At 37.0% G+C, this 17,092-nt stretch overlaps 2 long non-coding RNA genes across 2 annotated transcripts; both read right to left on the reverse strand.

Moving 5' to 3' along the window:
• Nucleotides 1–2,980: 2,980 nt before the first annotated feature.
• Nucleotides 2,981–8,329, reverse strand: LOC139120977 (uncharacterized). Its single transcript, XR_011549180.1, has 6 exons — nt 8,244–8,329; nt 7,140–7,256; nt 6,118–6,224; nt 5,148–5,312; nt 4,204–4,286; nt 2,981–3,537 (listed from the first exon to the last, which is right to left on the reverse strand). It is a non-coding gene; the product is annotated as an uncharacterized lncRNA (long non-coding RNA).
• Nucleotides 8,330–9,304: 975 nt separating this feature from the next.
• On the reverse strand, nt 9,305–12,162 carry LOC139120978 (uncharacterized). The gene is made up of 3 exons (XR_011549181.1): nt 12,028–12,162; nt 9,807–9,974; nt 9,305–9,393 (listed from the first exon to the last, which is right to left on the reverse strand). It is a non-coding gene; the product is annotated as an uncharacterized lncRNA (long non-coding RNA).
• Between the last annotated feature and the right edge of the window lie 4,930 nt (nt 12,163–17,092).

Here is a 17,092-nt window from a genome sequence, read left to right on the forward strand (position 1 = left end):
ATTTCGGGATTCTTTTGGAAGTAGAGAAAGAAGCTAGACTTTACTACACAGAGCAAGATTATAAAAAAATATCATCCAAAAGTTACAGAGAGTGTCCATAGTGCGAAGTTATGTCGTAGTGTTGCTTAATTCCATCGCCACATCTTGATGTCATACAATGGCTACATTGTATTTTTTCATTAATCTAATCAGATTAATAATTTTAAAATTGACGGGGGTTCACATTTTACAGTTGAGGAATTAAGAGGGGTACTTTAGAATGAATACTTTGAAGACGGTCAATTTTACATTTCTTATGTTTTTTACATTACATTCCACCCCTCACCTCCACTCTCAATAAGTACTGAAGCCTCCCTGAACGTCACGTCCAGTCTTACACAGACTACTATCAATAGGATGATTTAATGATGATTTAGGATGAATTAAATCATTCGTATAAAGTATGATGGCTTGAACATAATAGCCAGTCAAGGGACAGTGCGTTGGCACACCTCTAAACTTTTGAAGAGCAATCGTGTGTTAATATCAACTATGTGCAAGTCTCATTGCATCCAATGCAGAGTCAGCGCACATTCACTCACGAGATTAACAAGGTCACTTTTTTAGTTCTGGTCACATAGCCTTCAGCAAAAGGTCATTCGGAACCTATGTTCTAGCTTTAACTTATCACTTGCTTGGTGTGCTGGCCTAGATGTAAGATCCAATGATAAATCACTTGAATGTAACCTTTACACCAAGTGTCCGCCATGATATTTGCGAGCGCTTTTGCAATACGAACGTCTGAGTGTTAATCAAAATGACCCCAACAGAAGCGTATATTAAACTCCATCATTGCTTGTGAGAATAAACTTTTTGGTGTGAATTCAGTTCAGTGAGTATAGTTGCTAATTAATATTTCGTTTTCTTCAACAGAGTACCTAATTCCATCTTTAAACAGTGTGAGAGAATATGAGCTGAATTCCGTTTTCCAGAATTTCTCATTGCATTAAGACTCGGGGCCCTTTTAGTTCTAACACCTGTCCACAGGCTCGATAACGTATCATTTTAACATCGCTCGAAAAATCAGAACGACCGTGTGTTAACTAAAGTATTTGCCATTCTCCAAGGACTTCAATGATAAATCGTAATATGTAAACATCAAAAAACGTTTTGTTGGTGTATATCCTACATAATGTTTATGTTGATTTCGCCATGAAATGGATCTATTTTTTTTTCTTTTGAATAGCACATCCTACGGAAAGCGTTTTTTTTCAAAGCAGGCTATTGGTGCGCGTACTCAGTGGGTGTCAGAACGTCATAAGGACCAGCAGATGCATTACAGTGCACTGAATTCATTCCAGTATTCAGTTGCCAGTATTTTTCAGCACTCATTTGATGCTGTCTTGTTCATCAATGTATAACTGGAAAACAGACTTATTTTAGTGTCATTCCGAAAATATACACTAACATGGCTATTTAGTGTAAAACTGTGACCTTAAAGTGACCTTACCGCTATCTGGCACCACGTGACATTAAAGGCCACGTTTGTATTTGAACACTCTATTGCTTGGCGTTCGCAAAGTATACGTGTGCTGATGCTGTAAATGTGTATTTTTAGTGGAATGAGATGAAATATTGGACAATTGTACCAGAGGAAAATACGAGTTGGTAGCCTTGTCTACTGACCTTTATACAGTGCAAAAGATAGCATGCAGAACGAACAAAGAGATTAAACTGAACATGGCTTAAAGGCAAACTGCTGTGATGCGTCTCGTGCCGAAAGGCAAAACTTTAGCATGCAGCTTGAGATACTTTGAACATCACGTGAAGTAAATTGTTGGTTTAAATTGACAAGCAGCCATATTGTGTTTGTTTAAATTATTGCATTGTGTTGAAAACGTTTCTTGTGTAAGTAATCATATACCGGCCATCCGGACCATGTACCAATTCCCATCACTATCACTACACCATGTGAATGCAAAAATGTCAATAAATAAAATAAAAAGAATTGGTTTATTTTCCTTGACATTATTAAAAAGGTCAGTTACATTATTTTGAAGCTTTCCAGAAAATTTCATAAAGATTGACCGAAGTCTTTAGTTGCTACTTGTTTTTCTATAAGCCCATGTCTTGTCAATTTTTGACGCTGCATTGATTACATATGACTATTATAAAAAAAAGCACTGCACCACTTTCAACTTCTACATCCATCTAGCGAAGACTCTTGTATGTGACCCCAGCGTGTGGGGCCAATAATTCTTTCTCGCTAACCACTTATGCCCGTACAATAAGTAAACCCTTTCTGAGTCTGGTGGGTATACGACTATAGCCTCTCGAAAGTACTTATTTACTGATTGCAGTCATATCTTAACTCGGCACTGTGCTTACCACCCAGCACAGTTCTGGCTTCCAAATAGAATGTCATCATGGCCTTCTATTTGGATCCTTGCAAACGATTAATTCTCTATAAAACTTTTCTCGTAACCCTATTAAAGTATATATGTATGGAATCCTAAATATTTGCGAAGGTTGCGATGTCTATTTTGTTATTACTGATTTCATAAGGATCAAGTGACAGTCAATTAAGGTAACCTCTCAATTCGGTGTCAACTTTCCTCTGTACAAAAGAGTTATTGTTTCCACTCGAATTTGCTCCACGTATTGACAACATAATGGACTCGCGAAGTCTGTCTCGCATTTCTTTTATCAATCCCAGTCTTTTTAAAGGTTTTAGAAACTGGAAACAAATCACCAGAGGGAAAAACTTTACATCATGATAGATCTAGATCCTCAAACAAATAGCAGATGCACTTTCCAAAATTAACAAAATAAATTTGTTTACACAAATCTCGAGTGAAAAAACACAAGCGTTTGTACAGGGAAAGTAGTAAAATTGACTTTACGGATTTGATATGATTTTGGAATTTCAGCCAAAAGTGTCTGTCTATGGTGTGGCTGTCTACAGTGAAAACTATGATCCATTCGTCCAAAAAAAAAAAGCTATGTTTGTGCATTAATGTGTTTTCTAATTGATATGAATTAACTTCAATTAACTTCAATAGAATATGGTGATTATGAGGGCATTTGAGTACAAGAAATTTGAATATGGAATTTCAACCAAAAGTTTCATCTCACTATGCAATGTAACCTATGGCACAAACTATGAGCAATTCATTTTCTTTAATGAAAATGTGTATATGTTTGTCAACTGACATAAAATTCATCCACTTGAATAAGGTATGTATAAAAAAATGTGATACCGAAATTTCATTAAAATATATCGATGTGTTAGTCTCCAGATGCTAACTATGAAAAAAATCAGTTTAAAAAAGATTACATCATGTTATGCAGTATCTGCATGTTATGTCCGCACAGTTTTATATAAGTAATTAGGCTATCGGACTAGAACATAGGAAATTATTTTTGATCAGACACCTAATTCGTGATGAGTGAAACACAGTCTGGGATGTATCAGTGCACTATGTCGCTCCAGTCCGTGTCTTCAATAACACTTAGTCGTAGTCCTCGTGAAATGGATAATGACGACTTTTAATCTCCCTGCAAATGAATATAAACTGTGTTTACATACAGCAGCAGCAACAACAACAACAACAACAACAACAACAACAACAACAACAACAACAACAACAACAACGATAATAGCCTCACAAATAACAATGATGATTCATGCATTATCGCTGAATAAACTTTAATTACTACTTGGGATAGATGAACGGACGCCAAGCAATCTGAAGAAGTGGGCCCAGGCCAAAAACACGAAAACTGTTCAACGAGTGAACTTGCCTCAAACTCGTATACGTTGTTCATTTGTTTTACAAATGTACCGTGTCCAGGTTCCTAAGCATATTCTATTCTGTGGATGCCACTGCACGCTCTTTCTGGACAATTTCAAAGGACCAATTGGACGATTGTCATGACTTGCCTCGCGCTCTGAACATGTAGTTGCACAAGTCGTCAGAAACGTGTCATAGATCGCACACCATAGACGTGGCGGATATCGGATGGAAAATTGTTTTGAATGAATTTGGTCACTACTAGGCCGATGTCACACTCCAGTCACGATTGTGAAATGTGTGATACTGATATTATTAAAAGAATACCGCAAATTATGCAAATGTTGCACAACTGTTGTACAGAGTCTTAAGGATTGTTGTTAACCTTAGAACATGATAATCAACGATGATGTAATGCTAACGCGCTTACCATGAAAAGGAATGTGCGCGCCAGTTTTGATTCAGACCTTTCAGATCTCGCATATCTTGATCAGACAATTCAAAGTCATAAATCTGCAATAAAGAATTCAGAATTTACGAATAATTCCATTGTTTAACGTAAACAATTTCGGGATATGCTTGTGGGTAGTCTGTAATGATTGTTAACGTTGCCTATTTTCTAAACAAGGTTATGTTTTCTTTGAAAAAAAATCCATAAATTCCCCATCAGATCATATCACTTCGTATTCCAACATTCAGATCGACAGAGTATGGACAAAAACATACCAACGTAAGTACAACAACTTACCAAGAAGAAATATTTACATTTGAACATCAATAAATCGACACTCACATGCATGCACGTGCGTAAGTGCGTGCGTACGTACATACGTACGTACATAAAATCGAACGTACATACGTACATACATGCATGCATATATGCATGCATGCATACACACACGTACACACACACACATACATACATACATACATACATACATACATACATACATACATACATACATACATACATACATACATACATACATACATACATACATACATACATACATACATACATACATACATACACACATACATTCATAAGCGATGCATTAATTGCTTCGCTTCGATAAAGTTTGTGTGCGATGTGTGATAGTGAGTGTACGAGCGTGAGTGCCTCACGAACTCTACAACGTGTGGAGGGGTCGCAGTCAGAAAAATTGTAACAACTTAGATGGGTTATTGAACCAATCTTTTTTGAGACTTGGGATTTGGCCGAGCGGTTTTGTCTGTGGCTTCTCCGCTAGGCGACTTGGTGCCGTACCTTGTGAGTTCGAACCCGTTTGATACCACCGTATACATACATACATATCATACATACATATTCCACATGTACATTAATTTCAATTAATTACGAAAAAGTTTACGAACCTGAAAGTTTTCTTGAATCCTGCCAGCATTACCACTTTTCGGAATTACACTCAACCCACGCTGTACTAGATATCTCATAAAACCTGAGCTGTTGTCTTCTTGTGTCGCTTAGCTAGCGAGCTTATCGTTGGATTCTCGAGTAAAGTAGGCTCAGGCGGCTTATTCCTGTTTATATATATATATTATATATATATATATATATATATATATATATATACCACTTAACATATATACCAGTTTATATATGTATATACATGCACTTAACATATATACCAATATATATATTTTTATATATATATATATATATATATATATATATATATATATATATATATATTCATTTGCCAGTTTACATTCCAACTACAAATCACAAATTATTTCAAGTGCAAAGTAATTCCTATCTCTTAATTAAGTTTCACGCATCTAGCAATATTCCGATAGACAGTCAGGACTAAAAATATCCTAAGTTTTACACTCTCATTTATATGGTAAGGACATGGTCTTATATTGTATTTATAGATGGTGTTGAAATTTGATAAATAATATTTGGTTTGGTGGCTACATTTTAAAACCAACTAAGAGCGTTTGTGGAACAGCGTAGATATGTCGACGTTAATTACGTGTAGCTTTTCTGATATACAAAGATTATATCTCTTACTTATGTTACTCTTAACAAAAGAACATAACAAAATAACATACCATCTTAAAGAGGCACATCTTAGAAAACCGGCATCCAAATTGCTTCAATATATTGAAATTTTCATCAGAAGGGAAAATATGAGGTGCGAACATGAAATGTATATAGACTTAACATTTAATATCCTTGTTTTTGATATTGTTGTAATGGCCCTTTTCGGGTGCCATATGTTCATGGATGGATTTTACGCGAATATTTCTTATGTTTTGCACACGGTACTTTGACACGTGATCAACACCCGAGACAATTTGAATGCATTATCTGTCTACTCACTCCGATAGTCCTATGCACCCGAATGGACTGTATGCAGTCACGTGAACATCATGTGACTGGCAGAAGTCTACGAGTTTAGTTTGCGTCAAGTAAGGGTGGACCTCGAACTGGAAATGAAGGGAAAAGATTACATGTTAACTTCATATTCAAACGTAAGTTGGTACAAGACTTGGAATACCGAGCCTGTTGTATATTAAGACACAGTTACAGAGCCTCTTAGGAACCTGGTTGTTTTCATATCAAAGATGAAGCCACGTTGTCCTCGTACACACCTGGTATGCCCATTAGATCGTTTGAACCTAACAGAACTACCTTCTCTAAAGTCGATCGGAAGCTTCTACTGTATTAACAGGAGTGAATGCACGGATGTTTCCTGTTTCCCAAGAATCAGAGGGCGCAACAAAACCTGAGTAAGGTCGCCTATTCTTTTATTGCTTTCATGTCCAAGATTGAGCCAAGTTGTTTGTATTAACACGTCGAATGCCTAACTGATTTTATGGACCCAGTTACCTTCTTAAAAATTAGTCAAACCCTATAGCTTCTTGTGCCGTTCGAAAGAAAGGATAAACATTCGACGATTTCGTGTTTCCAAGGGAACGGAGCGCTCAATAAAACCAAAATGAGGTTGCCTATTGAATCTGCCCAATTGTCTTTTTGGCGTGCAACACGGAACGTGCATATAGCACATTCCATTATTTAATGTTATCAACAATGACTGCTTGTAAACTCATCAATTCTAACCGGTGCACTCGGTAGCAGAATGTTTACCCTTTTCAACAATATGGTCCGGCTCAATACTAAAACTGTCAATATGGCGAATGTAGAGGAGGGCATAAGGGATTAAAGCATGGCAGAAAACTTTATATTTTCACTTATCAATTGCCGAAAACTTGCAGAAATACAAGGTATGTCGAACATGATGATCATCTGAGCATACACAGTTCTGAGGATTGTTATCGCCTTTGATGTTCTTGCTGAGAATGGTTGATCGTTGTAATGTACAAAATGTATTATCAACTTACTTGGTTTACCGCCGGTTTAATAGAACTGTTGTCGAGCAGATATTGAATTTGATGATGGTTAAAATTAGATACGCCGATCGTTTTGACGAGTCCGTCATCCACAAGCTTTTCCATTTCCTGAATATTTATCGATGAATAGATAAATTGATATACATACACGCATGCATGCATACGTACCTACGTACATACATACATGCGTGCATACATAAATATATGCATACATACATACATACATACATACATACATTCATTCATTCATTCATTCATTCATACATACATACATACATACATACATACATACATACATACATACATACATACATACATACATACATACATACATACATACATACATACATACATACATACATACATATGTGTATGTGGCTTCATGTGGGTGTGTCTGTGAGTGTGCCTTTGTTTCAGGTTTCAAGTAGTTGTCGTGCAGGCTATCTATACATTGGCTCATTGATATAACTCGTGACCGTTCGCACCACGGCCGGTTTGCATACATACCCTAGTGCAAACATGGTTTTGAACGCTTAGTATATTTCGAACACTTAGCAAGTCACGCGTGTCAAAAGCAGATTCTGAACAGTCTCCGTATGCTTAACAATTTATTTTTACCGTAACGTGACCAGGACTTCACCTTCGCTAATTAACAATTACAATAATTTATTGTAGTTTGTTAAGGAGGTAAGGGAAATTTGTATTGACTTGCATATGACAAACTGATGAAATCACACTTGTAAAGCATACAGACAGTCAATATGGAATGAGATGTACACGACAAATTAAATGTGGGGACTGTTGTGTTCGCCTGTGTCAACGTCTTTATTTATTTGCTACCTTGCTGGAAAGAACGGACATACTGTTATTTTCCGCGCACACAAAATTGATGATGATGTAACGAAATGAGCCGTAATTCTCCCTAGCATCAAGAACACAATTGTTGTGACACCAATTTCATTCCTTGTGTTTAGAAATTTACACAATTTTTTTGCAGGAAACATCAGGTAAAGGACAAAACAATACAGAAAGGTTTAAAGATCCATGATTTAATGCTTTTCATTTAAGAATTTGTATTATGATCAGAACACTTACCCGCCATACATCGGCGTGATCCATGCTATCGTTGAACAACACATTACCCTGCTCGTCTTCGGGTGCGAGTGTTCCTTCTGCGTGCTTTAATTGATAGATAACAATAAATGGTTGTTATAGCTGTTCAAGTTTCTTTCTTATCAGATTTAAAAACATAGCGTCATTGACACTTGGCTCACTTTGGTTTGAGGTTGCACGCTATAGTGACTAAACTTAACTAGGTTTACCCCTGGGAACATGCATACCAAGTTTCAAAGCAATCAGAATACTTAATTCAGAAAAAGTGATGTTTTGACCAAAAATGCGAGAAATTGCGCCAAAAAAACATATATAAAAATTTCACCATAATTTTAACAAATCCGACAGAAGAGAACCCTAGGATCAAGTGCATCAAGTTTCAAAGCAATCCAACGAGAACTTTGGAAAAAAATGATTTTTGGACCAAAAATTGAAAAAATGCCCAAAAATACAAATGTGGAAATTTCACCATAAATTGAACAAATCTGACAGGAAAAACTACTAGGATCATGCACACTAAGTTTCAAAGCAATGGGACGAGCACTAATATAGCCACACAGACAGACAGACAGACAGACAGACAGACAGACAGACAGACAGACGCCACTGACCTACCATATAAGCTCTCTTTGGGATATATACAGATACCAAACTTGACATTAGAGATCTGTATTTTAGACTTCAGCGTAGAATTTTAACATCTCCAGGAACGCTGATCCGCCGATGAACACTATAAATCTACGGTACTGTATAGTTACGCACATTTTGTCTGCCTATCCGTTTGCCTGTCTGGATATGTATGTATGTATGTATGTATGTATGTATGTATGTATGTATGTATGTATGTATGTATGTATGTATGTATGTATGTATGTATGTATGTAGGTAGGTAGGTAGGTAGGTAGGTAGGTAGGTAGGTAGGTAGGTAGGTAGGTAGGTAGGTAGGTAGGTGTGTAGGTGTGTAGGTGTGTGTGTAGATGGTGAGGTATGTACTTAAAACTTTTGAATATATAACTGTGTCTCTTAGCTGTTGACACCTACCTGATAGGAACTGTAGTCCATTTGTAGATCATTCAGAGTTTTTTTCCAAGCAAGATCTTACTAACTCTGGATGCATGAAGGTTTGCCAAAGCTAAAGGGTTGAAAACGATATGTGAAACTAATAATTTTAACGATCACTTACAAAAGATAAGTTGTTATCGCCTTGAAAAGACCGTATTGCTGTTAGACCATCAAATCTAGGTGATTTACATGTGCAATGATTTTTGCCTTTAGAACTTAGCACATAGTTTTGAGAGAAAGTGAAGCATTTATGCCTCTTTTCCGGTAGCGTTTATTTATTTGTAAGAGTCACTAAAAACCTAAACTTTCTTACTCTAAGTTTTTGAAACGTTTCGACCCACTGACCCAAAGTACTGATCAGAAAGCAAATATTTCCAACCCGATTTTGATCAACAAGAAGATACGCCGTACAAAATAAGCTCAAAACTTTTGAATCCGCCATTCTGCCGTATTACAATCACAATTGTCGTTTGGTCACTTTACCTTACTAGTGATGAAGATATCCTCTCTCTGTATAGTTTTGTCCTGTATTTTGTCATGTACAGCAGCGCCAACAAGTGTCTCTACGTCATAAGCATAGGCTGTGTCAATGTGACGATACCCGATGTCAATAGCTGTTTTCACAGCTTCGCGTACCGGACTTCTATCCCCCTTAGGAACGGTGTGCGGCATTTTGGAGTGACAGTTTACGACAAACAGACAGGCAGTCGAGAAGGTCAATGAAACAAAAAAAAGACACATGGGGTCAGTGCTCTGATACATTGAGTAATTTCCAATCGGATATAGACTACTATCACCCAAATAACATTTTGAAATTCACATTTTCTTAATGACAACAAAAACGCCAACAACAATACTAGCAACAACAATAAAAGTGAGGTATTGCCGAAAATCATGTGTTCTTGGGCTGGTGGGTGTTATAATCAGCATCTGGCATTTCGCGGAACAAGAAGAGCTGTTCCATTTCATTCCATTTCAAAATACCTTCAAATATAAAGCCAGTTAGCTTATGTGAGTACATGTATCCTTGCCCAAGTGCTTAACGGCTCAACAAACAGTTAACCTAAATTTACATTTGTTGCGTGGTGTAATATCTCAATATTGCTATGGCTATAAAAAAAACAATGCGACTCTAAGTCAGCTATAACTATGACAATGATTAAGAAAAATGTAAAAGAGCAGAAATGAGCGACACTTGCAATGAATGAACCAGTACAGCGTATACCTACAATACCATATTTCTACACTGCTACAGATATAATATTTGTTTCGAATTTCACCAGAAGCACAGAATATTTTGTTCATTCTCCCATACGTTGACACAACCGATTACAAAACAACATCAAAGTATTCGTGACTTTCTGTGATGTCTAAACTGATGCACCAAATATCATGCATCCAAAATGAATCAATTTATGGCAAAGTAAGTACATCTCAATTCTTTCTAACTTGAGGACCTATTGTCTTGTGTTTTTTGAGGGGATAAGATCAGGATATTGAAACGCATTGTGGATAAAGACTTGACTTCCCACTGCAGCAAGACTTTGAGATAGTGCTCTCATAAATACTTTTAACGATAGTGCTCTCATAAATACTTTTAACACAAATATGTAATCGATATCATTGCAAAAGACTTGTATTTGTTCGTGAAACTAGCTAAACTTTTCATCTCTTCATCTATTTTAGGCATTTTTGAAATCAAAAATTCCTCTATGACCTAAAAATCTCTACTTTTGCTCTTCTAATCATATGTGTTTTAATTGTAGAAATCCGCCACAGTGGAAAATGATCGACCGCCTGAGACTTTCACTTACGTGGAAAAATTGTACATTAAGGTTACGACTATTACTATTTTTGAATTTTGGTGTCCTTACAGTTGACTTCAAGAAAATGGGCGAGTGTCAGTTTTGGTTCGCGCCCAAAATGAGTCTCAGGACGCTTGTTCTGAAAACACTATCGGTACTCAGAAATTGATGGTCACTGCTATTTGCTCTGACTTCAAGGACGTCAGAGATCCATCTTCACTTTCCTCTACAAATGAGATCCGTAAGTAAACAATATTGGAACGTTATGTCGTTTGAAACATTAGACACTCGAAAATTTATGTCCCGAGGTCATGTTGTGTTGCATCGATTCGAAGATAAAAGGCTACTTGTTATAAGCGAAATTGACCTAAATGTGACTTTCACTTGTCTTGTTATTATACAGGGGTATGCGCAATGTCATGCCGCTTTAACAGTTATACACCCAAGATGTATGGTGTTCTAGAAGACTTCTTGATTGCTACAATAAATAGATATTGTACAAAAACAAATGAAATGTCGATGTTTGCCTTAGAACGAAAACAGCTCAGTACCCTTCTCCGTTGAAGTAACCATTGTAAGAGGTCAAGGTTTTCCAGGCTACTGTGCCCACTTCGTGACGCTAGAATCGTGATATGACCTTTCACGCATATTGCTCGCAAAGCAGGTCTTAAGGAGGACAAAGGACCAGACAAGTTAGACATTTTCGGGATATGAATAATAGAGAAACAAAGAGTAACATCACCTTATTCAAAATTTTCGCTATTTTTTTAGTTACCTGAGTGTGTGGATTCGGAAAATGTGTGTGAATAATATGGCGAGCGTTACTAAAATCCCATACAATGTAACCCCACAATCTTCCCGGTCACTACACACGACTTTTGCGTGACTTATCTACATACCTTCCATCCATAATATGTACCCAATCCTATTAGGGGAATTTGAACACCGTTTGAAAGTTTTGCTCTCAAAGCAGCCATGCTCCTCGTTCACTGTAACAGTTTCCTTACTAGATAATCGTTTCTTGAAGGTCAAATGCAAAGTAGTCTGACGTGTCGACCAGGCGGCCCTGGAAAGGACACGTGATCTGGCTACGAACTCAGTAACATTCGAATACTGTGTCATGACACGCGTGCCCTGAAACCTTTCACTCAAGTAAGTGGAGGAACAACATGAAAACTTGAAATCCAGTTATGTGTTGACGAAATGCCTTGACTTTTTTCTAAAAGGTTTCGACACTGATTAAAATTGAGGGAAGGTATACCAGATATGAACTGAAAATGATCACGTGTTTCATTACATACTGCAGTTATGTGTAAATTTGAACCTTTGCCACATGTTTGCAACTTCATTGAAAGTGTCATGATCAGCATAATGAACAATATTCACCACAGATTAATTCTAGAGGTCATTAAGTATTAAAATATGTAATTAGCTGACTTAAAAATAATCAATTTGTTTGACTGCTTTCATTGTATTACCACTTTATATAGTAAGTGTACATGCCTTTGGTCTGGCCCTTTAAGTCATATATGCCAAACTACGAAAGCTCATTAGATATGCAAATTATAAATTAGCTGACATGAAAATGCGAAATGACTTTCAATATTGTTATAACCTGGTATAATCATATATGTACATAGCATTTTTTGCCAACTTTGATCAAGTAAATCCAAGTATATACAAATTAAGAATTGACTGAAATGTTCTCGTTAAATTTGTAAATTAGGAATTGGCTGAAGTGAAAATGTTACATGACTTTCAATAATGTTGTATCATAGTACATTTAATGTACATAGCAAGTTTCGTCAACTTCGGTTTAGTCAATTCAGATAAATATTCCTAAGTAGGAAAGTTCATTCAATATGCAAATTAGGAATTCACTGAAGTAAAAATGCTTTAATGACTTTAAATAATGTTGTATTATTATAGCATCTTCAATTTATGTAGCATGATTCATCAACGTTGCTCAAGTGAATTTAGATATATATCCCTAATTAGGAAAGTTCATTGAATATGCAAATTAGGAATTGGCTGAAGTAAAAAGTCTTAATGGCTTTCAAGAATGTTGTATCATAGTATCTTTCATATATGTAGTAAGTTTCATCAAATTTGGTCGAGTCAATTCAGATATATATCCCTAATTAGGAAAGTTCATCAAATATGCAAATTAGAAATTGGCTGAAGTAAAATGTTTAACGACTTTCAATAATGTTAACTCATAGTATCTTCAATACACATACCAAGTTTCGTCAATTTTGATCGAATCAATTCAGATATATATATTGCTAATAAGGAAAAGACGTTACATATGTATATTAGTAAGTATCTTTAATGTCAACTCTCAATATCTTTCACGGCTGATATATCTTGCTTTGATCAACATTCGTAGCAAATCTCATCAAATTTTGCACAGTCGCTCTCAATGTTTATCCGTTTTTTCTAAAATCATTAGTGATGCAAATGAGCAAAAAGTAAGCAAGCCACACTCACCAAAAACTAATCAGTTCTTGCCATTTGTTAAATGAATCTATGTATCAGATTTGATTCTGATCTGATGAGCCGTTTTGAGATATCGAGCGCACAGACAGACAGACAGACAGACAGACAGACATCGCTGCGACAGACAGACAGACAGACAGACAGACAGACAGACAGACAGACAGACATCGCTGCGACATTATCTCACGTGTATGAACACGTGAGCTAAAATGAGTGACTTCTGGAAAGTACATCAAATAGTGAGTCTGGAAACCGAAAAAGATATTCGACTTGTCGACATTATGGCCACAATTACATATATGTAGTGGGCAAGTCTCGTTCTCCAGTAGAGAGCTGTATTTCGTTTCTTTCAGAGCTGACAGAATCTCTCATCTTGGTACCTCCGTCGCTGGACGCAAATGGTTCACTTCATACTTGATGCAGAGAAAATAGTCCGTCAAAATCAACGATATCATTTGTGAACTATTAGAACTCAGTTTCGGAGTGCCACAGGGCTCTGTCCTTGCAAATCAATCTACAACAATCTACGCCGGATTGGATTAATACGACGCTACCTCAAATGAAGCATGTCAACCTTAATGCATGCAACTTTGACAGCCGAGCTTGACTATTGTAATTCATCTCTATCTGGACTCCAACAAAATGGGTCTGTTACAACGACCTCAAAAAGCCGCAGCGAGAATAATCGCATGCTCCATGAGACTCACCCAGTTCTCACCCGTCTCCATTGGCTACCAGTTCATCTCGGGATTGACTACGAAATTATGCTGTTAACTTTCAAGGCTATTCATAAACAGACTCCTTCGTACATCAGTGATCTACTCCAGCCCTATATTCCAACTCATACACTCCGTTCATCCACCAAGAAATTTTTAACATCTTCAACCTACAAAACCATCACCTATGGTGGCCGTACATTTTCATACAATACACCTAGACTATGGAACACACTACCACTCGACATTAGAGAATCCCAAACTTGGAAACTTTCAAAAGAAAACTTCAAACGCACATGTTCTCCAGAGTATACTTAGGTTATTTAAGCAATAGAGCACTACCAGCGATGACCAGTTCGCGACATATGCAAGAGCGATAGCGAGTGCATATATGAAGTAGACTGGTCAAAATCAAGTGGTATACCGCCACTGAGTGTGCTTTATTGCTATTATATCACAATAGTATATAGAAATTCTGGGATGAAACGTCAAAAAAGGATTTTTGTTCTTGCCGAGAGTTCTCGCGCGTGTACCAACCATGTACATTGCGAATATGCCAAGGTTCTTTCACGTCTTGACCAGTCAGATCGATGCATTGCGTCAGATCGATGCATTGCGTCTCGACCAATCAGATTGATTCATTGCGTCATCAATATACTTGTATGATATAAAGTGAGGTTTACCTATTGAGCGTTGAGGCACAGTATATAGAAATTCTGGGATGAAACGTCAAAAAAGGATTTTTGTTCTTGCCGAGAGTTCTCGCGCGTGTACCAACCATGGTATATCGCGAATATACCACGTTTCTTTTCACGTCTCGACCAATCAGAACGATGCATTGCGTCATCAATAAACTGGTATGATAAAATGTGTGGTTTACCTATTGAGCGTTGAGGCACTGGTTTTAGGATTTTGATACTATATATAATTTGCTGCTTGATTGATTGATTTTTTTGCCATCGTGGTTAAATGTTGTCTATAATGATATTCAAGGTAGGGAGAAAAGTGAATCTTACAGACTCTTGGTTAACAAGAAGGTTACCAAGAGCGAGAGAGGTTTTATTTTATCATATGTCTTGCGACAAAGCTTGTACGACACGTTCGTTGATCACCCTGATCCCCAGTTTTGCGTTTAAGGCAACTTTGGCGCGCCAAATGATTCAAATATATTAATCTTTACAGTGTAAAAACAAACTGTCTTTCTCGATTGAAATAAATAGAGAGGTTAAGATTTCATACGGAACGGAACGGGAACGGATACGTCATCACTTTCTGCGCGCTCTCATCATGTTCTGATGATGTCACACGTTCTCTTGTCGTTTGACAGTCATTTTCTACGTGAAACGGCCACTTTTCTCGTACACCTTTTCCGAGAGCGATTTTCACGCTCGCTTCGCCATAGACTTGATAATCAAAACTAACATTCCTTTCGTTTTGTATTGTTGTTCTTGGTTTTATCAATCGCCGTCTGATTTTGAGATATTTTAGGTAACAAAAAGGAAAAATTACCTCCTGCAGTGCACTCGCAGACGACGGCACACGCGCGGCGGCAGACGTCGCATACACTGCACTGCCGATAACATTCAGTCTAGACTGAAATTAACATTGTCGTTTGTTTTACTTCCGTGGCTTTGACACGGTTTTTCTAACACAAGTAAAATTTCAGTATTTTTCAAATTTTTTTTCTCTGTGTTCTATTAACCTGATATCAGAGCAAAATCCTTAAGACGATGCGACTGTGTGAGTCGGCACGCACACGTCTTAATCTAGACTTGCTTCAAATCTATGGGCATATAAAAAGCAAAACAGCGAATTGAATGTATAAACTTCAGTAGACTCTAGTCGCATTAGTGATAGGCTGTTACGTAGATCGTTTCGTAAACACAGACATGTGAACCTTGCTCGGCTACCCACTTACTGCTGCCGTGGAAAGCAAGGCGACGGGGCCGGTCAAGTCTTAATCCGAATCTGTGCAGAACGTTACGCGTACGGAACGCGTAGCCACTCTACGTTACGTTCTCGCTACGGGTGAAATCTTAACCTCTCTAATATTTGGTACAATTACGGAAGGAAATAATTAAGAAAAGTACAATTCAAAAAAGGAGAGAGAAGTCATATAGTACTAAATAAACAGTTAACATTGATTTGGAAAATTCATACGCTTAATTATTGACGTACATACATGTACAATAATTCGCGTAAAAAGTGCAATGAGTGCTGATTTTACAAAAATAGTAAAAATATCTTGACAGTGCTTCGTAGACGAAAGCACCATAAGAAGATCATTAAAGTAGCACTCTGAAAAATATAACAAAAATTAAAATGTGAACCACGTTCGGCATGAACGTGAAAAAGACAGAAAATCATTACAAAAGAAACAACCAGACAAAAATGCCATGCATACAAAAATTATTGAAGTAATTAAGAAAAGGAAAAAACAGTACTACCTCTTATAAGGAAAACTATTTTACATAATTAAAAGAGAAAAAATCAGAGAAAAAGCCGACCTTGATGGCTCTAGATAAAAGTGTGCATCATCTACTCAAAAAAATACGCAGACACACGCAAATGCGAAAACGCACGGGCCCATGGAAAGATAAACAAACGAAAAACAAACATGCAAAAGTAAATTCAAACACGTCATGCATGGTTCACGTTTCCCTCGATCAATGAATCCCCTCAGCTGGGAATCCGATCGCCACACTCCAATTTTTGACAAGCATTTCAGCGATAACTTTTATCCTTAAAC

The sequence above is a fragment of the Ptychodera flava genome, chromosome 21 (genome assembly GCF_041260155.1).
Source record: "Ptychodera flava strain L36383 chromosome 21, AS_Pfla_20210202, whole genome shotgun sequence".
In the NCBI taxonomy this organism is placed as follows: domain Eukaryota; kingdom Metazoa; phylum Hemichordata; class Enteropneusta; family Ptychoderidae; genus Ptychodera; species Ptychodera flava.